The following is a 24,868-nucleotide window of genomic DNA, read 5'->3' as shown; positions in this document are numbered from 1 at the left end:
CCAAAATCAATATAAAACAGTATGTATAAACATTTACATACATACACTTGTTTTCTGCCATGAAGCTCTATACATGGAATCCTACAATTATAGTTTTTTGTTTCTTTGTAGCTCAGACAAATATATTTGGGATGATTCAGACATATTTGTGCAATATTATAATGATATTGGCGAATATATTGATAAAAATCCGATTAGGGTTAGAAAAATAAACTACAAAATGTCTGCATATTGTACTTCACAACTTATCTGGTTTACGGAAGAAAATGTGTCATTATTTTTGCATATATTTGTATTTTTGTATTTATTATGGATCCCCATTAGCACTCTTCCTGGGGTCCAGCAAAATTAAGGCAGTTTATACAATTTTAAAAACATACAATACATTCACATATTTTACGACACATTGTGTGCCCTCAGGCCCCTAATCCACCACTACCACATGTCTACAGTACTAAATCCATGTGTATGTATAGTGCGTATGTTATCGTGTGCGTGCATGTGTGCGTGCGTGCGTGTGTCTGTGCCAATGTTTGTGTTGCTTCACAGTCCCCGCTGTTCCACAGTCCCCGCTGTTCCATAAGTATTTTTTTTAAATCTGTTTTTTAAATCTAATTTTACTGCTTGTGTCAGTTACTTGATGTGGAATAGAGTTCCATGTAGTCATGGCTCTATGTAGTACTGTGTGCCTCACATAGTCTGTTCTGGACTTGGGGACTGTGAAGAGACCTCTTGTGGCATGTCTTGTGGGGTATGCATGGGTGTCCGAGCTGTGTGCCAGTAGTTTAGACAGACAGCTCAGTGCATTCAACATGTCAATACCTCTCATAAATAAAAGTAGTGATGAAGTCAGTTTCTCCTCCATTTTCAGCCAGGAGAGATTGATTTGCATATTATTAATATTAGCCCTCTGTGTACATCCAAGGGCCAGCAGTGCTGCCCTGTTCTGAGCCAATTGTAATTTTCCTAAGTTCTTTTTTAAAACTAGGGCCTGTAGGACCTGCCTTGTTGATAACGAGCATCGCTTTATTATAGACAGACTTCTCCCCATCTTAGCTACTACTGCATCAATATGTTTTGACTATGACCGTTTACAATCTGGGTTACTCCAAGCAGTTTAGTCATCTCAACTTGCTCAATTTTCACATGATTTATTACAAGATTTAGTTGAGGTTTAGGGTCTAGTGAGTGTTTTGTTCCAAATACAATGCTTTTAGTTTTAGAAATATTTAGGGCTAACTTATTCCTTGCTCTGATGATTTTGTAAATATATGATTTCATAAAAAACGGTTATTGTATAAGCAAACGTAAACGTGATTCAAATTACAGACAGATACAGCTACAATACAGCTACAATACCCTTCCTACAAAGGAGTATCAATGTCACGTGACGTCACGCGACGTAACCGTACAAGAAGAACACAGCAGTGACCCAAAACACAAAGATAACAGACATGTCTGTTCGAAGTGCATGTTTACCATTCTCCCTCTTTATTATGTCAGAGACTTAGTTGTTGTTATGATCAAAACCTGTAAAATGTACTATTTATTTAGTCTAACTGTAATAATAATACAAGCAATTGCGAGCTTTACTAGCTGTTAATATGTGTGTGCAACGGTATAACCGTATTACGTTACAGATCATGACATCCTAATCAGATACTTATAATGCACCTGTTTATCTATCCTAGATAGGCGCCCAACTAGCACCATCTCTGGCTTGGCATTATGCCCATTACCTCAACATCTTCTTTTTCATATAGAATTAGCACGAGCTCTTCATACCTTTTTAATACCACAGTGAAAATACCTATTTGTCAACACTTTTTTTAAATAATAAAATTAATTGTCCATCTCTTAAGGCACCTCTGGGATGTTGGGCACCTCTGGGAGCCTCAGGACCTCTCCTGGCATCTCTGGGATGTTAGGCACCTCTAGGAGCCTCAGGGCCTCTCCTTCCTCTGCCACATCTTTCTGAAATTGTGGTGGCACGGTCGGCAGAGATAACTGCCCTGATGGGGTCTTCCCCGTCTCCTCATTATGTGTCCTGCCCACACCATCCAGAGGATATTCACAGTCTTTCCATGTGGCCCTCCTGTGCCCTATTCTCTCCTGAACTGCGCGTATGTCCCTCCGGTTCCTTCGATACTTTCGGCCCTTTATTAACACGTCATATGACCTTACGCTGATGTGCCCTATGCATGTGACAAGACTCCATGTGGCATCCCTGGCTTGAGGTGACAGGAGCACTCTGACAGCTTGGCCTTGTTTTATTACAGGCAGATTTTTTGCATGCTGGTCATAGTAATGTTTTGACTTGTCCTGACGTGCATGCTTGTGTGCCTGAACATCCCTAATGACTTTTGGTGCAAGGAGCTTGGGAGTTGTTGGCAACAGAGAGCGAGTGCGTCAAGACAGGACTGCTGCCGAAGCCCTCTGTGGGGGTATTTCTCCATGCCAAAATCGCTTGCCACACATCTGCACCTTCCTGCATAGCCTTTGTGATGGGAGTCTTTGCTATTGTCACTGCTGAATCCACCTTACCATTACTCAGACTGTGATAGGTTGAGGAGGTCACATGTTGGAACTCCCAGGCTTTTGAAAACATAGCAAAGTCTTGACTCATGAACTGGGGACGATTATCCGTAACTACACCACTGTCAGGTATGCCATATCTGCTAAACTGCTGCTTACAACAGTCGATCATGCAAGCACTGTTATGTCAATSACTTTCTCCACTTCCCAAAAATCTGAATAGTAGTCCACTATAATCAGAAAAGGAACATTCTTTACTGTGAACAGATCCATTCCCACTTTAGACCAAGGACATGCTGGTACGTCATATGGGTGCAGCATTTCCTTTTGCTGCTTAGGTAGATTAGCATTACATATGCTGCACACAGCCACAAAATGTTTCATTTCTTGGGTCATGTTGGTCCAGAATACTGAGTCTCTGGCTTTCCTGAGACTGGCTTCGACCCCTGAGTGCCCTGCATGGAAACGAGAGAGAATCATTGGGTGTAGAGTTTCTGGCACTACCACAATGTCGTCTTTGTAGACGACCTCTTCCTGCATTGTCAGTTTGTCTCTGTATGACCAGTAGTCCCTCAACAAGATGGGTGTATTCTTTCTTGTGTCCGGCCAGCCTCTTAGGATAAAAGACTGAAGCACCCGAGAAGTCGTGTCCTCTGCTGAATGAGCTTTAATAGCATCCCGTGTCTGCGGGGAGATGTTTTGGTCAGTAGCATGGTTCACATCTTCAACCTCAGCCTGTAGAGGATATACTGTCTCATTTGTCCAATATCGTGGGTAACTAGTTGTTGTTAGTGCTGCCCTGGACAAAAAAATCTGCAATGTGAAGCTCTATTCCTTTCTTGTACACTACCTATAGCTGATAACGCTGAAGCTTTAGCATCATCCTTTGTAGTCACTTCGGGGCGGACAGAAGAGGTTTTTTGAAGATAACCTCAAGCGGCTTTGTGATCAGTGTGCACCGAGATAAAGTCCCCGCCATAAAGGTATTGATCAAAACGGTCACTATGGCTAGGCAGTCCTTTTCAATTTGGGCATATCCTTTCTCCGTGGGTGTCAATGTCCTTGAAGCAAATGCAATGGGCTGCCCCTGCTGCAGGAGTGCAGCCCCTAGGCCTTTGTTACTTGCATCACATTGTAGGGTCACTTCCTCAGAGAGGTCGTAGTACCTCAGAAATTGGTTAGCTGCTTACCAATTTCTTGATTTGCTCCATGTTGAGGAAGCAATGCCCACAGTACATCTTTATTGGTCAGCTGACGCAATGGCTCAGATACGTCAGACAGAGGATGTAAGAATTTGGCTAAGTAATTTACAAAACAAGCAGTCGCTGCACTGCCTTAGCGTCTGTAGATGGCTGCATTTTCTGTACTGCCTCCACCTTCTTGGGGTCTGGCTTCAGGCCTTCAGCTGTCAAGAGATGTCCCATGTATGGAATACTTGTGAGCCTGAGCTTAACTTTGTCTCTATTCAGCCTTAGATTCATCTCTTTGTATGAGCTGAGTCCTGCACTGCTTCTTCCATTGTATCCCAGCTGTAGGACGTCATCAGCTATGACGCTTATTCCTGGCAGTTCCTGGTAGTCTGTCACGATCGTTCGTAGAGACAGACCAATGCGCAGCGTGCGTAGAATTCCACATGTTTAATAAAGAAGTGAAACTTTAGCCAAAGACAAAACAATAAACAATAAACTAACAAACAACGAACCGTGACTACAATACTAACTCAAAACAAAACAATATCCCATAACCCACAGGTGGAAAAAATGCTACTTAAGTATGATCCCCAATTAGAGACAACGATAGCCAGCTGCCTCTAATTGGGAATCATACCAAAACCCCAACATAGAAAAAACAACCTAGAACCCCACATAGAAAATATAAACTAGACTAACCCCCCAGTCACGCCCTGACCTACTCCACCATAGAAATAAAGGCTCTCTATGGTCAGGACGTGACATAGTCCCAGTGCATCATGTTGCCTTCGCTGATATTCCTCTGCAGATGGTTTCACTCCAAAAGATAACCTTGTCTACCAGTATCTACCATTGGGGGTCCAAAATGTGGTGAGGTAACTACTCTCTTCATCCAAACGTACCTGCCAGTACCCATTTTTTTCATCCCTAATAGAAAATATTTTCACTTTTGCCAGGCTTGGCAGTATCTCTTCAATGGTAGGCATTTGGTAATGTGCCTACATAAGGCTTTGTTCAGGGCACTTGGATCGAGGCAGACTCTTATTTTGCCAGGCTTTTCCACCACAACCATGTTGCTTATCCACTGACAGACTGACAGACTCATCTGACACCTGGCAACACCCCGTCCCATCAAAAACATACTCAAACTGTTTCAGTATTGCATCCGAGGTGTTCTGAGGTGTGCTGACATGCTGCTGCAAGGTTTTCACTTGATGAAAAGAGAGGGTGCTGCAAGGTTTTCACCTGCTGAAAAGAGAGGGCACTGCAAGGTTTTTACCTGCTGAAAAGAGAGGCTGGTGCAAGGTTTTCAGCTGCTGAAAGGAGAGGCTGCTGCAAGGTTTTCACCTGCTGAAAAGAGAGGCTGCTGCAAGGTTTTCACCTGCTGAAAGGAGAGGCTGCTGCAAGGTTTTCCACCTGCTGAAAAGAGAGGCTGCTGCAAGGTTTTCACCTGCTGAAAAGAGAGGCTGCTGCAAGGTTTTCACCTTGCTGAAAAGAGAGGCTGCTGCAAGGTTTTCACCTGCTGAAAAGAGAGGCTGCTGCAAGGTTTTCACCTGCTGCAAGGAGAGGCTGGTGCAAGGTTTTCACCTGCTGAAAAGAGAGGCTGGTGCAAGGTTTTCAGATGCTGAAAGAAGAGTCTGCTGCAAGGTTTTCAGATGCTGAAAGAAGAGTCTGCTGCAAGGTTTTCACCTGCTGTAAAGAGAGGCTGCTGCAAGGTTTCACCATTTGGAACTTTAGCATATATGTTTCCCCATCATGATTGGCTTGTAGTTCCCACTCCCCTACTTGTGTAATAACTGAGCCATCGTACAGCCTTAGCCTTGCTTGCTTGGTTGTGGCTTTGCATCTCCATTCTGCATTGAACAAACACAAGTGCTCTTGTTGAGAAGTGTTCTGGTGGTGTGCTGTGATGCCAAATTTAACAGCAGCTTTGGCCAACACGATGACATTATGTTTTATTTCTCTGCTATCTACCACTGTGGATCCTTGTGAACGCTATGATAGATAGTTCAAGTGATTACGAATATGGTCATGATACCTCTGAAATCCTCTATACAAATTTTTGTGTAGAGGCAATCGTGTCAGCAGTACAAACTATAACACTTCAAAATAGACTAGGAACATAACGATTAAGTATGACTTCTATTGCCAGCTGTCACGCCCTGACCTTAGAGAGCCGTTTTATTTCTCTATTTGGTTAGGTCAGGGTGTGATTTGGGGTGGGCATTCTATGTTGTCTATTTCTTTATTTTGGCCGAGTATGGTTCCCAATCAGAGGCAGCTGTCTATCGTTGTCTCTGATTGAGGATCATACTTAGGCAGACCTTTTTCCCACTTTCTGTTGTGGGATCTTGTCTTTGTGTGTTGCATATGTTTGCACTCCTAGCTTTTCGTTCGTTGAGTTGTTTATTGTTTTTGGTGGAACATTTAAATTCAAAGAAAATGATCGCCTACCACGCTGCACCTTGGTCTCATTCTAACGACGGACGTTACAGAAGATCCCACCACCAACGGACCAAGCAGTGTGGTCAGGAGGACTGGACCTGGGAGGAAATCCTGGACCCTGGACAAGGGCCGGGGAGTATCGCTGCCCGAAGGAGGAGATGGAGGCAGCGAAAGCGGAACGGCGACGTTACGAGGAGTTATACCAACAAAGCAAAACAATTTTTKGGGGGGCACATGGGGAGATTGGAGGTCTCAGGGTTTAGACCTGAGCCAACTCCCCGTGCTTACCGTGGGGAGCGTGTGACTGGTCAGGCACCGTGTTATGCGGTGATGCGCACGGTGTCTCCAGTGAGCAATCACAGGCCGGTGCGCTCTGTGCCAGCGCCCCGCATTTGCCGGGCGGAAGTGGGCATCCAGCCAGGACGGGTTGTGCCACCTCTATGCTCGAGACCTCCAGTGCGCCTCCACGGCCCAGTGTATCTGGTGCCTGTTCCACGCACAAGGCTTCCAGTGCATCTCCCCAGTCCGGTGAGACCTGTTCCGGTTCCACGTACGAAGCCTCTAGTGATGATCCATGGCACGAAGCCTCCAGTGATAATCCATGGCCCGGAGCCTGTAGTGATGATCCAGGGCACGAAGCATCCAGTGATGATCCATGGCCCGGAGCCTGTAGTGATGATACATGGCACAAAGCCCCAGTGATGATTCATGGCCCGGAGCCTGTAGTGATGATCCATGGCACGAAGCCTCCAGTGATAATCCATGCCATGAAGCCTCCAGTGATAATCCATGGCACGAAGCCTCCAGTGATAATCCATGCCACGAAGCCTCCAGTGATGATCCATGGCCCGGAGCCTGCAGTGAAGATCCAGGGCAAGGAGCCTCCCGCGACGTCCTCAGTCCGGAGCCTCCGGCGAGGTTTCTTTCTAGGTTTTGGCCTTTTTAGGGAGTTTTTTCCTAGCCACCGTGCTACACCTTCATTGCTTGCTGTTTTGGGGTTTTAGGCTGGGTTTCTGTACAGCACTTTGAATATCAGCTGATGTAAGAAGGGCTATATAAATACATTTGATTTGATTTTGATTTGACATTCCGTCTGCAGCTGGTACAAATCAAATCAAATCAAATTTTATAGTCACATACACATGGTTAGCAGATGTTAATGCGAGTGTAGCGAAATGCTGTGCTTCTAGTTCCGACAATGCAGTAATAACCAACAAGTAATCTAACCTAACAATTCCACAACTACTACCTTATACACACACAAGTGTAAAGGGATAAAGAATATGTACATAAAGATATATGAATGGAGTGGTGGTACAGAACGGCATAGGCAAGATGCAGTAGATGCATAGAGTACGGTATATACATATGAGATGAGTACTGTAGGTATGTAAACATAAAGTGGCATAGTTTAAAGTGGCTAGTGGTACATGTATTACATAAAGATGGCAAGATGCAGTGGATGATATAGAGTACAGTATATACATATGAGATGGGTAATGTAGGGTATGTAAACATTATATTAAGTGCATTGTTTAAAGTGGCTAGTGGTACATTTTTACATAATTTCCATCAATTCCCATTTTTAAAGTGGCTGGAGGTGATCAGTATGTTGGCAGCGGCCGTAAATGTTAGTGGTGGCTGTTTAACAGTCTGATGGCCTTGAGATAGAAGCTGTTTTTCAGTCCTCGGTCCCTGCTTTGATGCACCTGTACTGACCTCGCCTTCTGGATGATAGCGGGGTGAACAGGCAGTGGCTTGGGTGGTTGTTTGTCCTTGATGATCTTTATGGCCTTCCTGTGACATCGGGTGGTGTAGGTGTCCTGGAGGGCAGGTAGTTTGCCCCCGGTGAGCGTTCTGCAGACCTCACTACCCTCTGGAGAGCCTTACGGTTGTGGCGGAGCAGTTGCCGTACCAGGCGGTGATACAGCCCGACAGGATGCTCTCGATTGTGCATCTGTAGAAGTTGTTGAGTGCTTTTGGTGACAAGCCGAATTTCTTCAGCCTCCTGAGGTTGAAGAGGCGCTGCTGCGCCTTCTTCACGACGCTGTCTGTGTGGGTGGACCAATTCAGTTTGTCCGTGATGTGTACACCGAGGAACTTAAAACTTTCCACCTTCTCCACTACTGACCCGTCGAGTGGATAGGGGGTGCTCCCTCTGCTGTTTCCTGAAGTCCACAATCATCTCCTTTGTTTTGTTGACGTGAGTGTGAGGTTATTTTCCTGACACCACACTCCGAGGGCCTTCACCTCCTCCCTGTAGGCCGTCTCGTCGTTGTTTGGTAATCAAGCCTACCACTGTAGTGTCATCCGCAAACTTGATGATGAGTTGGAGGCGTGCATGGCCACGCAGTCGTGGGTGAACAGGGAGTACAGGAGAGGCTCAGAACGCACCCTTGTGGCCCCAGTGTTGAGGATCAGCGGGGTGGAGATGTGTTACCTACCCTCACCACCTGGGGGCGGCCCGTCAGGAAGTCCAGGACCCAGTTGCACAGGGCGGGGTCGAGACCCAGGGTCTCGAGCTTGATGACGAGTTTGGAGGGTACTATGGTGTTAAATGCTGAGCTGTAATCGATGAACAGCATTCTCACATGGGTATTCCTCTTGTCCAGATGGGTTAGGGCAGTGTGCAGTGTGGTTGCGATTGCGTCGTCTGTGGACCTATTGGGTCGGTAAGCAAATTGGAGTGGTCTAGGGCAGGGTGTCAAAGTCAAATGGACGGAGGGCCAAATAAAAAATTTAGCTACAAGCCGAGGGCCGGACTGTTGAATGTTCATTGAAAAAATTTTTAAATGACGCATATAGTCTAGTGAACCTAATTGAACCTACTGAAAACCTAACAAATATATTCCAATATGATCAGATAAATAAAGCAATATTTTCTATGGCTCTGTCAGTAATCTTTAATTTTCAACAGACACAAAAGACAAATTTCCTTATATAAAAATCCCCATAACATGAACATTAAATGAAAGAAACCGGTATTCAAGGCACCATCAGTAGCCTATATTTTCTATTTTAGCAAAAGTGGGCTAAATTTACTTCAAAGAAAAAAACAATAATAGCAATTTTCTATCATCCACTCAACTGAATAATTTTTAAAATATAATTGGATTGAAATACAATAAAATAAAGTGCAAAAATCTATTAATCAAAAACAACACTTTGTTTAAGGAGAAGTAACATGCAGTGAAAACAAATATTAAACTTTAACTTTTAAACTTGAACTGAGTAAAAACTCTAAATATGTGATTGCACAGTAATGTTCACTTGTTTGAGGTTGAGGGTGATACTTGGTGGTGTCCCATCTTTTCCACAAGTTCATCAATGTTCGGGGTAAGGCTCTGAGCTGAGGAAATCCTCAGAATTGAGTGGAGGTGTTCAGCAGTAAGTCGACTTCTGTTGATGTTTTGTTCAGGTTCATCAAAGAAAACAGTTGTTCACACAGGTATGTGCTGCAAACATAGACAACGTTTGAGCAGCCTGGATGCGCAGCTGGGGCATTGTGTCGGGGAGGAAACGGGCGAACTCCGCAGCACCCACTGCCGCATATTTTGCCCTCAGTGCATCATTGCATTGGAGGTCAATCAACTCCATTTGGAGTTTGGTGGTGAGCTTTCCACGTCAACAGCAAATGGGTTACCGAGCAGTTCCAACCTGCTTTTTTGTGCTTCAAAGTCAGCAAATCGGCGTCGAAAGTCAGCGGCAAGCATACCTATTTTATCAGCCAACTGTGCGCTCGGGAACGCACTGGTAGAGAGCTTCTCTTTCATGGTCTGGCAGCTGGGAAAGTGGCTCAAATTTTCTTTCCGCATCTGCGTCTCCCACAGAGTCAGTTTTGGTTTTAAATGCCTTCACTGTACTGTACATATCAGAGAGATGACATGATCCCGACCCTGCAGCTGCAAGTTCATTGCATTCAGATGACTCGTAATGTCACACAGAAAAAACCATTTCACACAGAAACATTTCGTCTCGGAGTTGTGTTTGTGTCTTTCCCTTTGCTGTCCAAGAACAGACAAATCTCCTCACGAAGCTCGAAACATCTTTGAAGCACCTTTCCCTGGCTTAGCCATCGCACCTCTGTGTGATAAGGCAAATCACCATGCTCCGTTTCTAACTCCGTCAGAAATGCCTTGAACTGGCGGGTATTCAAACCTTTGGCTCTGATAAAGTTAACTGTGCGCGTGATGATGCTCATTACATGCTCCATTTTCAAGGCTTACCGCACAACGCTTCCTGGTGTATGACAATGATAAGCTGTCAGCTCACCTGTCGCGTTTTCCTCTTGCATCTTTCCCGTATCTTCGCCACCAGTCCGCTCCTGTGTCCACACATCGCAGGTGCTCCGTCGGTTGTCAAACCCACGAGTTTTTCCCAAGGCAGCTCCATCTCATTTACACATCTTGACACCTCTTCATACAAATCATGCCCCGTAGTTGTGCCATGCATAGGACGTAAAGCCAAAAACTCCTCTGTCACGCTTAGGCTGGAGTCCACTCGCGGATGAAAATTGACAACTGGGCAATGTCAGAAATGTCGGTGCTCTCATCCACAGCCAAGGAATATGCAATGAAATCTTTCCCTTTTCACAAGCTGCTCTTTTAGATTGATGGACAACTGGTCTACTCTCTCGGCAATGGTGTTTCTGCTCAGACTCACATTTAAAAAGAGTTGCCTTTTTCTGGGCAAACTTCGGTCACAAACTTTAATCATGCAGTTTTTGATGAAATCCCCCTCCGTAAATGGCCGGGCTGATTTAGCGATCTCTTCTGCCAAAATAAAACTGGCCTTGACAGCAGCCTGGCCTTGTGATTTGGCTTTTTTGAACAGAGCCTGTCGAGATTGAGGCCTCGTTTTAATTCCTCTGCCTTTTGTAGCCTTTGTTCCATGTCCATATTCTTGTTTTTGTCCGCGTGTTTCGTTTCATAATGTCGTCTCAGATTATACTCTTTCAGTACCGCCACACTTTCTCCACACAGAAGACACACAGGTTTTCCAGCTACCTCCGTGAACATATACTCCGACTCCCACCTTGTTTGAAACCCCCGGTTCTCAGTGTCCACCTTCCGTTTTGCCATTTTTGATGGGTATCTGAAAGTTAATTTACTGTGATGCTGACGACTGCTGTGCCAATAAATATTGAAATGAAGCAGCCTACTGCTCGGTGCGTCACCGTTGCATTGTGGGAAATGTAGTATTGGTGCGTGTAAAAGATCTGCGGGCTGCCGGCTTGCTGCGGTCTGCGGGCCGGTTCTAATAATAAATCAAGATCATCCCAGGGGCCGTAAAAAACCTTCTCGCGGGCCGGATGTGGCCCGCGGGCCTTGACTCTGACATATGTGGTCTAGGGTGTCCGGTAGGGTGGAGGTGATATGGTCCTTGACTAGTCTCTCAAAGCACTTCATGATGACGGAAGTGAGTGCTACGGGGCGGTAGTCGTTTAGCTCAGTTACCTTAGCTTTCTGGGAACAGGAACAATGGTGGCCCTTGAAGCATGTGGGAACAGCAGACTGGGATAAGGATTGATTGAATATGTCCGTAAACACACCAGCCAGCTGGTCTGCGCATGCTCTGAGGACGCGGCTGGGAATGCCGTCTGGGCCTGCAGCCTTGCGAGGGTTAACACGTTTAAATGTTTTACTCACCTCGGCTGCAGTGAAGGAGAGCCCGCAGGTTTTGGTAGGGGGCCGTGTCAGTGGCACTGTTTGTCCTCAAAGCGGGCAAAAAAGTTGTTTAGCCTGTCTGGGAGCAAGACATCCTGGTCCGCGACGGGGCTGGTTTTCTTTTTGTAATCCGTGATTGACTGTAGACCCTGCCACATACCTCTTGTGTCATGCAGCTGTTTGAATTGCGACTCGATTTTGTCTCTGTACTGGGACTTAGCCTGTTTGATTGCCTTGCGGAGAGAATAGCTACACTGTTTGTATTCGGTCATGTGTGTAAAGTAGTCTAGTATATTTGACCAAAGATGGGAGGGAAGAACAGATCCCTCTCACCACTGTGTGGTACACCTGAAATATCCAGTCTAAGAACACTCCAGAACAAAAGAAGCCTACAACTAAGAAGGACATTGTGACCTCTGGTGGACAACCAGAGACTTGTATCGAACTACTGCCCATAGACGGACCGAGTGGTTTCAACAGAGACGACAGAGAAAGACATTTACGCGTAAACATATGTTGCATTTCATATCTGAATGAGCGTGTTAGGGTGCTAAATATTCATATTTACGGTGAGTGTAGTTTCCAAATGTATGTACGATAAGTCCACTCTCTTTATCTTTCCCCACCCCCTTTCCATTGTGTAACAAGCCGTCATATCAGTAAATATCGGTACTCTCAAACATGTAGATCCCCTGAATGCAGCTCACTTTCCAGCCCACTTTCCAGCTCACACTCTCAAACACATAGATCCCCTGAACGCAGCTCACTCTCCACATCCCAATCACCTGGATTCTGATCACCTGTTCACACACCTGTATGTCATCACACACTATTTAGTTAAGTTCTTTGCACCCCATCATTGTGAGGTATTGTTTGTTTTGTGACACACTTCTATTCGGGGCTCTGTTTTTCCCCGTAATTTAATCCTCTCGTGTATGATAGTTTTTGCCTGCCTCACTAACGACGCCTTTTGCCTATTCCCTGCCTGTACCTTAGCCTATCGGATTTCCTGTTATCAACCTATTTCCTGTTATCAACCTATTGCCTGATCTCCCAGATGACATTACTAGCCTTTTCCCTGCCTGTACTGTTGTCTTGTTGGACCCCCTGTGTATGACCTTCTGCCTGCCGCTGGACCCAGCTACCTGCCTCCTCCTGTGGTCCTTTACAATAAACACCTGCTGTGCCCTGCGCCTGAAACCAGCTCTCTGTCTCCCATCGTGTTCATTACACCCATGGAGTCAACCACTCCCACTCCATCCACCTGCTGAGTTGCTGGTAGTCAGAACACAAGTAGAGGTTTTGTATCCAATCTATATATAAAAAACAACTAGAAACCCTCCGTAAACCAATGGGAATATGTCTGTTGTGTTCTCAAAGAAATATTGGAACCTACATGCACATGATGTAGGACTGCCCCAGTGTGAAGATCTCCTGATCACAGGTTGCCAGGTCTGTGTCGAGTATAGGTTGTCCTGCCATTCCCTATTTTTTCCCAATATACTATTGTCGAACGATGACGCTTCACTGACTCTCACAGTTCCCCAAAACGAGTATGATTCTCTGGAGAGTAATAAATTCCGCGGCAAAAAGAATGTTGGTGTAACGGCTCTCGGTGGTGGTATGAAGAGTGGACCAAGGCGCAGCGTGGTAAGTGTTCATGATTCTTTTATTTCAAAAAACACTCAAACAAAATAATAAACATGAAAATGATAGCGCACAGTTCTGTCAGGCAGAAACACTGAACAGAAAACACGATCCCACAACCTAATGGTGGGAAAAAGGGCTGCCTAAGTATGATCCCCAATCAGAGACAACAATAGACAGCTGCCTCTGATTGGGAACCACACTCGGACAAAAATAAAGAAACAAAAATAATAGAATGCCCACCCAAATCACACCCTGACCTAACCAAATAGAGAAATAAAAAGGCTCTCTAAGGTCAGGGTGTCAGGTTTTGGCCAAGACTGTTCGGGTTTTGGTCACTAGATGTCCCCATTGCACCTTTTTTGTACCTTTTGTTTTTCTTGCTCTAATTATTGTTTGCACCTGTAGGTCATTCCCTTGTTAGTATTTAAACCCTGTGTGTTCCTCAGTTCCTTGCTCAGTGTTTGTAAGTTAGCACCCAGCCCCAGCCTTGTTTTATACAGATATTTCTCTTGTTGGATTTTCCAGAGGTTCTCTGGTTTAGTTCTTGTGTATTATTTGAGTAGTCTTTTGAGGTTTGTTTTTCCCTGCTGTTTTTTACCACTTTGTGGAGTTTCTTTTGTATTTTGGAGGATTTCCATTTTGTGCCTCTTGGCTTTATTTTTGGACATTGTGGATTTAGTTTCTTTGCCTGAATATTTTGTTCTTTAATTAAACCACCATCTCTAGTACTGCTGTGTCTGCCTCATCTTCTGGGTTCTGACGATTATTAGTGACTGTTTCTCGCACCGGGTCCTGACACAGGGCGTGACAGTTGGTGAGATGGAAACCTCCACAGAAGCTTAGCATAACTCGATGGCTACAAAACTTCCTTGACGTCCTTTCACTAGAGCTAACCATAGCTTGTGTAAACGGTGCAAAGGAAACAACATTAGATACATTTAATAGAGCAGTCAAAAAGGTCAAAAGCTTATTATGTAATGCTATTATGTTTGAATTTATTTATTGTTTTTTGAAAAACTGTATCGAATATCGATGTATGCAGGGTAATTCTATCCATGTGTCTTTTTCCCACAAATAATTTTACAAACACAAGACGAGTTATGCATGATGTTTTGTTCTGTGCACAACATGAGCCCGTGGGGGGAAGGAGGGGGGAGGTGAAGAGGAAGGATGGGAGGGAGCGAAGGCCCAATAGGGATTGGTCACACTTTCCCAACTTCATGCAAATCACCAGCAGCGACCGCTGGGCGATGACCAATCATATCGAGTGGTTCCTATGACAAATTTGACGCTTTGCGACCCAACATTGGAGACTTTCTTTAGCAAAGATGGCTGACAAAAATACTGTGCATATTCTTTTGTCATGAAGTTAATTTCTGAAAATTGCTATTTAGCAATCTAGCTGACTAGCTAACATTAGCCAGCTAGCTAGCTTTATAGGTGTGGTGACATGAGCATGAAATTATAATTTGTGTTGTTTAATGTTTTAGGTACTCCTGAGAAAACCAGCAAACCAGGCTGCCGTCTTGTGAAACAGTGGATGTGAAGAATCTAGCTAGCTGAAGCATTTTCTGCAAATTTAAACTACAATTTTGTAAACTTGCCTTACTAATATTTTTGATGCATTGCAACTGAAGTAACGTATCTAGCTAAATATTTTCTTGGTAATTGTGTAGTGGAGGATAAAATACCTGTATGCCTATGGATCTGTAGCTAGCTATGTAGTTGATCTGTGTATGGACCCTAAAACGTTTGGTATAAATATTAGTTCAGAACCAAGCTTTGAACCTCAGGTCTTCACAAGCCGGATGCAGTAACTGCCAGAGTCCAAGGATGCCAGTCACCAGAGAAGATCCTTCACAAGTTGTGGTTTCTCCCCGCCGTCTGACTCCCCCCCCCCCTCCCCCCATTGTCTGGTCGACTTTGAGTTAAGCTACGAGTCAAGGCAGACAACACCACACATAACAACACACCACTCCAACGAGGGACCACGAGCAGAGGGCACTGTGAGTGGAATTAATTACTCTCACAACAAGACCAGCAGCAGCTAGCCTCCTGTACAAGATGAGACAGAAACCCGTTTTCTTGCAGAACAGTCGTAACGTGCCTGAAGCTGATAGGAGAGGAAACTGAGAAGTTGACACGGGAGATACCGGAGCAATCGGAAGAGTTAAATTCATCCGCCTTAATGGGTCCCCAACAGTGAGGATGGAGCCCCCAACAGCAGGCACACCTCGACTAGAGATTGTCATCCTCAAAGTCAGCTGTAGCGGGCACAGCTGGTGACAACCAGAGATGATAAACTGCAGTCACAAAGGCAGCATGATAAGATAGAGCAGCTCATTGAAAACCTTGGGATGAGAGGGCTCTCCTTCTCAGACCAGTCATCCTCATTGTCATCATCTAGTCAACCCCTCGCCGCCGTCAGCCATCGCACCAGCGAAACCGGTCGTCTTTTCATTGTAGCCCTACAGTGCCACCTAGAGGGCTGACTTCACATGATCGCCAACGTCAGCCCTCGCATCACTGCTGAGGTCAGCCTACTCCTGATCGCAAAAGTCAACCCTCACCTAACCGCTGCGGTCAGCCTACACCTGATCGCCGCCGTCAGCGCACAACTGACCGTCGCCACTGCAACTGCTGTGGCTGCCTCGACTACTCACCTGACCTCTAAGGTTAGCCTACGCCTGATTACCGTCGTAAAGCCTCAACTGATTGCCATTGTCAGTCCACACCTGACCGTCACCGCCGCGACTACTCATCTGACTGTTGTTGTCAGCTCTCACCTGACCATCGCCGCTGCGACTACTCGCCTGACCATCGCCGCCGGGCCTACACTCTCGGTCATCGTCAGCTCTCGCCTGTCCGCTACCGCACTCCTTCTTCACCTAGCCGGGAGTGCGCCTACCGTGAACCAACTCCTACCATCCCCAACTTCATAAATTAAGACCCACAAGAGTTTGCAGGGCTGAAGGTGGCCCTCGACAATGTGCTGCCTGTAGATGCAACAGCGTGCTTCAAGTTTCAGATATTGGGGGACCACCTGAAGTTGGAAGAGGCTTGGAAGAGGCTCCTCGCGCAACAGCAGGTACCGATACAGTGACACCATGAAGTCCCTCACAGAACTGTATTGGCAAACCCACCAGCTTGCCCTCCAATGCATCAAACGTCTCCCGCCTCTTAGTTACGTTACCACATGACCTAAGAGCCAGCTTCAAGAGATGTGTGAAACCCATCAAGACACCCATTCCAACCCTCATTCACCTGGCAGAGTGGCTCGAGTACGAGGTGAGAGTGGAAGAAGATGGCACGCAGTTCAGTAGCGACCAAAGCAGGGACCACCGTAGCTCACGCCCTTGACCAACATAAAGACAAGTCCTTCCCCAAGACTACCACCATCCTCCACGGAGGTGAGCAGAGAAAGGACAAAGCCGAAGTCTCTTCACAGAACCAGTCTCCGGAGGAAAGGTCACGGGAGGAGCCAAATAAGTATTGTCCGTTCTGCAACACCACAAAGCATTACATGAATCAATGCACCAACTTTCAGCTCCTTTTGAAAGACCAGAAAGAATCCTGGATCAAGACAAATGAAAGATGTTGGAAGTGTGGACGTGAACACCAAGCAGCTCAGTGTACTCTCAAGGCTAAGTGCAAGAAGTGTGAGAAGAAGCATCTTGACATTCTCAACGAGGTCAACACTAGCCCGACTGCTGCAAAGAACGCTAGCACAAATGCTATGAAAACCGCCAGCACCAAGGCGCCAACAGAGAGCATTTGACTGGTGAGCTCCACTGCAGAGACCCTCTACATTGATCGACCTTCCGGAAGCAGCAAGGTGTTGCTGAAGATGAGTCGAGTCATCTTGTGGAGCGGCAACAAGTCATTTGACACGTACGTTAGACGACGGGTTGGAGCATGAAACAGCAGAGCAGCTAGGCATCCAAGGCAATCCTGAGGACTTGGCACTTCGTACTGTGCGTCAAGATATCCGAGTCATCCATGGAGCTTCTGTGTGCTTCTCTGTGGCCCCTGTTACTCACCAAACAGGTCCTTTGACATCCACTGAGCCTTCACAGTTGAAGAGTTGGGCCTTGCACCGCATACCTACCCTGTCGAAGCCCTTCAGAAAAGATATCGGCACCTTCCCTTTAACCTCTGGATCAGGCACAGCCAGTACTGCTCATCGGATCAGATTATCCCTATCTAATCACTACGACAGAGCCAATGTATTTGGATACCCCAGGTATCCAAATACTACCACCATCAAAACTCAGCTCGGGTGGACCCTTCAAGGCCCTTCAAAGTTCTTGCAGCAAAGTCTTTCTCCACCACAGTGCCTTCATCCATCCCTCATCTCTCCATCTGCAGAGCTCTTCAGCCATGTAGAGAAGCTCTGACAGTTGAATACGCTAGCATAAGGAGTAAGAGACTCGTCACATGGTCCAGACAAGATGTAGAAGCCATGCATCTACTAGAGGAGAAGACAGTCAGGGTTGAAGTGGACAGGGTTCAAAGGTACACCACTCCACTTTTGTGAAAGAAAAACCTTCTTCCCTTGGAAGCTCCAAAGGAGGCAGTACTGGCTCATCTGGGAGGGACAGAAAAGCATCTGTCCAAGGATCCAGAGAAAGCAGTAGTGTACAATGCAGAGGTTCACAAGTTGGTGGAGTCCGGCCACGTCAAGAAGGTATACCTAGTAGCAGTCGAAGAGTACTAAGGTTGGTACATTCCCCCATCATATGGTCCATCACAATGGGAAAAACAGAGTCGTCTTCAACTGTTTCTTCAACTACAGAGGCAAGAGCTTTCCCGGACCTACCTTGGGAGCTACTCTGCTTGGAGTCCTTCTCCGTTTCCAGGAACACTCTGTGGCCATCAGCAGTGACATAAAGGGGATGTTCCATCAAGTCCGCCTGCTACCCGAAGACCAGCCTCTTCTACGGTTTCTGTGGCAAGACCTAAACTGTGGCGAGACCTACCCTGATCATCTTCCCTTTGGGAAGACATGTAACCCCTGCTGTGCCACGTTTGCCCTTCAGAAGCATGCGTTCATCGTCCCATACATAACACGTGCCAAGGTTGTTTTCCAGAGGCTCTGGAATAAGAAAAGAGGGTGGGATGACCCAGACATACCTGAAGATCTTCTTCAAGCGTGGCTTATTTGGGAGAACGAACTTCCACAGCTGTCTCAGGTCACACTGCCAAGGTGTTACGTCAGCTCCGACATGGATCTCCCAAACAGCACAAGAAGTGTTCACGTCTTCAGTGATGCCTCAGAACATATGTCCGGTGCCGTTGCATACCTCCGTATTGAAGACACCAATGGACGGATCCAAGTGGCATTCTTGCAGCAAGATCAAAAGTGGCCCCGAAACGAAAGCAGTCGATGCCAAGACTCAAGCTCTGCACTCACTGGTGCCCAGTTTGCAGTGGTCATCAGAAAAGAACTCACCCTGGAAATCCATGAGGTCACGTACTGGTCGGATTCTACAACAGTCTTAACCTGGCTCCAGTCAGACTCCTGTAGGTACAAAGTATTTGTAGGCACAAGAGTCACAGAAATACAGGAGCTCACGGACCCCCAGTCCTGACGTTACGTGGACACGGAGAGAAATCCGTCTGACGATATCACTCACGGCAGCTTTCAGAACACAACCGTTGGAGTCAAGGTCCTCCATTCCTGTGGCAGGCCCAGTCATCCTGGCCGAGAARACCAGATCAAGTACATCCTGACGAAGCAGAGGAGCTGCGGTAGCCTATCTTCTGTGGACTCCTGTCTGCGGACACCAAGTCTTCTCTCCCTGATGTTGCCCAGTTCAAGCAAAACTCCAAGTACTCAGACATGCTCAGTCTGAAAGCTTCCCAGAAGACCTCTCCCTACTAGAGGCAGGCAAGCCAGTCCCACCGAGCAGCCGTCTGGTGACGCTGGCCCGGAGTATGACAATGACACCGAACTGATTCGTTCTGGAGGTCGCCTTCGGAGGTGTGACCATCTGGGTCCTGACGTTCTTCACCCAGTGGTTCTGGACCCAGGTCACCCGCTCATCAGGTTGCTGATCAAGAAATATGATGAGCAGTTGAGGCACCCGGGCCCAGAGAGGGTGTTTGCTGAGTTACGTCAAGAGGTTCTGGTTTCTGAGATGGAGGGCAGCTTTTCGCCATTTTCAGCTTGGTTGCACCGAATGCAGGAAGTGGCGAGGCCAGCCAGATGTGGCTAGGATGGCTGACCTGCCTCCAGCCAGACTGTGGCGCCACAAGCCAACATTCTATTCTACAGGCATGGACTGCTTTGGACTGTATATCATCTAGATTGGCCGAAGAAATTAAAAGAGATAGGGCATCATCTTTCAGTGTATGACCACCCGGGCTGTACACTTGGATCTACTAAAGCTTCTTAGGGCTAGGCCCCGTTTTTCTCCACTTCCTGCCTGAATGACATGCCCAAAGTAAACTAACAGTTTTAGTAGAAGGAAGGACACAGTCTTGGTAATTCGTGTTTGCGCACGCCATAAAGACATTACGCACCTGCTAAAATCGGTTTCCTATTGAACATACTTCTTTCCGAAATAAATATTACAGTTTGATTACAATTTAAATTATCTGAGGAGTAAAATGAAACATATTTTGACTTGTTGAAACAAAGTTTAGGGGGTAGATTTTCAGATTCGTTTCTCTGCAAGTATACTCAAATCGATGGCGCCAACTAAACTGACTTTTTGGGATATAAAGAAAGATTTTATCTAACAAAACGTGTTATAGCTGGGACCCTTTGGATGACAAATCAGAGGAAGATTTTCAAAAAGCAAGTGAATATTTAATCGTTATATGTGAATGTATGAAACCTGTGCCGGTGTAAAAATATTTTGATGTGGGGCGCCATCCTCAAACAATCACATGGCATGTTTTCGCTGTAATAGCTACTGTAAATCGGACAGTGCCGTTAGATTAACAAGAATTTAAGCTTTCAGACGATATAAGACACTTATATGTACCTAAATGTTTAAAATCCATAATATTTATGATTATTTATTTGAATTGCGCGCCCTCCAGTTTCACTGGAAGTTGTCCCTCTAGCGAGACACCGATCCTACTAACAAACATGGATTCCGATTTGTTCCTAATGGTGTTGTGACGCTTCATCTCTCAAAGAGGGAAGCCCCTTGAGATCTTGTCCAATTGAGGAACACATTTCAAGGGAGGAGAGCAAGAGCTACAGGAGGCCTTCATGACATTCCACCCACAGCTCCAGGAACAGTTAGCCAGTCAGAAGATTTGCTTTGCCTTCAACCCACACTTTGGATCATGCTGGGAGAGGGAGATCAGATCCATCAAGTCTGCCCTGCAAACCACCCTTTGCGCGCAGACCATCTCTGAAGAGGTGCTGAGGACTGTTCAAATAGAAATAGAAGGGATCTTGAACTCCAAGCCATTGGGATATGTGTTGTCGGACATCGCGGATCCGGATCCAATCACTCCTAACTCTCTTCTCATGGGGCGGCCAGACTAGTAACTACCACAGGTGGTCTACCCAGAGTCTGAACTGCTCAGTCGCAAAAGATGGGGAAACAGCCAGGTCCTAGCCCACCATTTCTGTCACTGCTTACCTGCACTTCAAGGCCGCCATAAGTGGCACAAGGATAAGGAAGACCTTGTAGTTGGGACCGTTGTGATGATCGTGGATGATCAGTCTCCTAGGGCACTCTGGCAAGTTGGAACTGTCAAGTCAGTTATCCCTGGAGCAGACGGGAAAGTGAGGACAGCAGAGATCCAAGTCAAGGACAGAACCTACGTCAGGCCTGTTGCTCATCCAGCTAACCGCTCTTTCTCAAGAAGCTACGGACCCTTAGCTGGCTTGTCAGTTGAAGCAAATATGTACAACACATTTGGGGGCAGCTGTAAAAATGGCCAGCTTATCTCCTTTCCAAGACCCCAACTTTCTTTTGGTTTTCTTATTGAAACAAAGTCACGCCAAACATCATCATTTTATTATCCAATCAGCAGCCTTTTTACCCTGGGTCTTAGCATAATATCCGATCAGGCAGGGCCTCGGGAAGTTTCCATTCTGATGACCAACCATTTTTTCTCTCCTGCTTATTCTACCTCCCGAGAAATAATTGCTTTTCTTTCTCATGTTTTATTGTGTGTGCAGCTAAATGTAAGTGCCAAAATCCCAATGTCTTGTTGTTTGGAGCTAAATAGTGTCTGTTCTAAATATAAACATTTTTTGTTAAACTTGCAAGCTAGCTAGCTCACTTACTCCCGCTATTGTTATCATTAGCATTGTCATCTGGATTGCATTACTATTTAGCATACATATTAGGGATTAGCATTTGTTAGCATTTGTCTGTGGTGCTAGGCTATTTTCGGTTGTAGATCGGTCATGCTTATGTTTTATAATGTGTAGATATTTCTACATTGCTCTATTGTTTCTTTGTGCATCTACCACGTGTTTGGGTCCACATAGCCTGTTTAGTTTGTTGACATGCAAATAGGCATTTTTTTCCCATACTGTCCTATAGCCCAAGTTCTCCTCTTTTCTTTACAGAACCACAAGAGAGATAGGTGTTGTATGTGTGTGTGGATCTTCATTAAACCCTTGAAATGGAACTACTGCTTCCTCGTGTTCTGAACGGACACCCTGTGGTGGTTGCTACCGGCCGAATTTTTTTTAATCCCTTTTTATTGGTCCTTTGAATTCATAAACAACCCATATTTTACCAGGAGTATCAAACTCCAGTCTTTTAATGATGCTGTGTTTGCATGTATGTATTACAATTATACACTTCCTGGGACATCAATGGTTACACATTGTAACTGTAATAGACTAAAAATATGATTGAACTAGTTACAGGCTGATTTGTAATTCATATATACAGAAATATAATTTCAAAAACAGTACACTACACTTCCTATGTATCATGTAAATACTCTAAAACCTGTTCATCTCAATATCTTTTTCCTTCATGTGCACTGATCTGAGGACACAGGATAAGGGATCATAATTACAGTTATAGTCTTTCAGATTGCGTGATCCTCGTAATGTTACATGGAAACTACAACTAATGGGATGCAGAATTAAATGTATTTCACACTTGCACAAATGCGACCAGTTATTTTTCGTATTTGCATTTAATTTCTTTCACATGCAAATGCGAGTGAATTGCTGGCACTTTAGAGCCAACTGAATGTCCATCTTATGTTCGCTAACGTTAGCTTGAAACAATTAGTGTTTACCTTCCTGATAAGGGAATTATATGCTTAAAGGTAATGATTTAAGAATTCCACCCTGAAACGTAACTATTAGTGATTATTAGTTCATGTAGCATGTATAATGAATGATTAAAGTACTAAACGTAGGTCCAATAAGGTTTGGTAGAGACATATGAGGGAGAGAAATGTGTGTGTGTGTGTGTGTCTAAGAAAATACAGAGAACAATTCAACTGTGTTTGACCCGACCTGGTTAGAACTCTGAGAAACTTATGATAGGACTGGGAGTCCTTTCAAGGTTCCTCTAATCTCGGGGGAATGGAACTGTCGGCTTGGTAGTGATAAACAGTGGTTACAACTCACCTACTGTTTGTGTGTATGTATGTACGTAGGATATCTACTGTTCGTGTGTATGTATGTGCGTAAATAGGGAGTGAGTTATAAAATGGATGTCTTTGTATTATGGACTTCAGAGCGCGCTCGTGAAAAAACTGTACGAACCTTTTGCATAAGTCTTTGCCTAATTATTATTAAACCCAGGGTCTTACAAACCTCGGGGATTGGTCAAAGCTTATTGATTGTTAGTTATTATCATTGGGATTGAAAATTCTCGTGACACTTCCCACAACACATGGAGTCGAAAAGGGATTTGTCCATGTGTTTACATACAGCTGATAGTCGGCAAACTCAGCATCACAACAAACAGGAAGAGGGGCAGACACGGGGTAGCTACGTCAAATAATTACGTATTAATCTCCATGTCCGTTGACACAAATTCGTACATGTCTGTGTGTTGCAGCTCGAGAATCGGGATGTTAGATTTACTCAGATTGATTTTTTTATTAAAACTTGGATCTTGTACCTGCGTACATGGACAAGAGAATTGCGTTGTTGGTATGCAAAATGCGTGCATGTTGGCAGGTCTGCAGCCAGCTGGTCTGCGCATGCTCTGAGGACGTGGCTAGGGATGCAGTCTGGGCCGGCAGCCTTGCGAGGGTTAACACGCTTAAATGTCTTATCCACACGTCGGCCACGGAGAAGGAGAGCCCACAGTCCTTGGTAGCGGGCTGCGTCGGTGGCACTGTGTTATCCTCAAAGCGGGCGAAGAAGGTGTTTAGCTTGTCTGGAAGCAAGAAGTCGGTGTCCGCGACGTGGCTGGTTTTCCTTTTGTAATCCGTGATTGTCTGTAGACCCTGCCACATACGTCTCGTGTCTGAGCCGTTGAATTGCGACTCCACTTTGTCTCTATACTGACGTTTTGCCTGTTTGATTGYCTTGCGTAGGGAATAACTAAAATGTTTGTATTCTGCCATATTCCGAGTCACCTTGCCATGGTTAAATGGGGTGGTTCGCGCTTTCAGTTTTGAGCGAATGATGCCATCTATCCACGGTTTATGGTTAAGGTAGGTTTTAATAGTCACAGTGGATACATCTCCTATACACTTCCTGATAAAACTCAGTCACCGTATCAGTAATATTACTCTAGGAAGCTACCCGGAACAAATCCCAGTTTGTGTGATCAAAACAATCTTGAAGTGTGGATTCTGATTGGTCAGACCAGAGCTGGATAGTCCTTAGCACGGGTACTTCCTGGCCAGTTCAGATGCGGGATGGGTTCACTGGCACAGCTGATACAGCTGATATAACCAAGAGGATTTAGGGGGAAGGGGGAGAGGGATGAAGTGAAGGAGACTGTTATTGAGAAAATAAGGTACTTAAATAGACAGTGTTCAACAGGAATCTGTTTCTGTAGCCTCACATGGTGTCCACACTGTCAGCAGAAAAACATAAACAGACACACGAGGAGAAACAATATAGTGTAGTTAAATAAATAGAAATAATGAAGTGTCTTACTATTCTCTATGGTTGGCCCTCTTGCCTATTCTTTGAAGGTGGAAGCCACAGTTATACACCTGAGCCTGCTTACTGCACAACAATCCACAACAGGCCACTCCGGGATGCTGGCCTAGGCAGATTTGCAAAGAAAAAGCCGTATCTCAGACTGACCAATAAAAAGAAAAGATTAAGATTGGCAAAAGAACACAGACACTGGACAGAGGAACTCTGCCTAGAAGGCCAGCAGCCCGAAGTCGCCTCTTCACTGTTGACGTTGAGACTGGTGTTTTGCGGGTACTATTTAATGAAGCTGCCAGTTGAGGACTTGTGAGGCATCT

This window comes from Salvelinus sp. IW2-2015, linkage group LG23 (assembly GCF_002910315.2).
Source record: "Salvelinus sp. IW2-2015 linkage group LG23, ASM291031v2, whole genome shotgun sequence".
Classification (NCBI taxonomy): domain Eukaryota; kingdom Metazoa; phylum Chordata; class Actinopteri; order Salmoniformes; family Salmonidae; genus Salvelinus; species Salvelinus sp. IW2-2015.
This window is presented reverse-complemented; position numbering follows the sequence as displayed.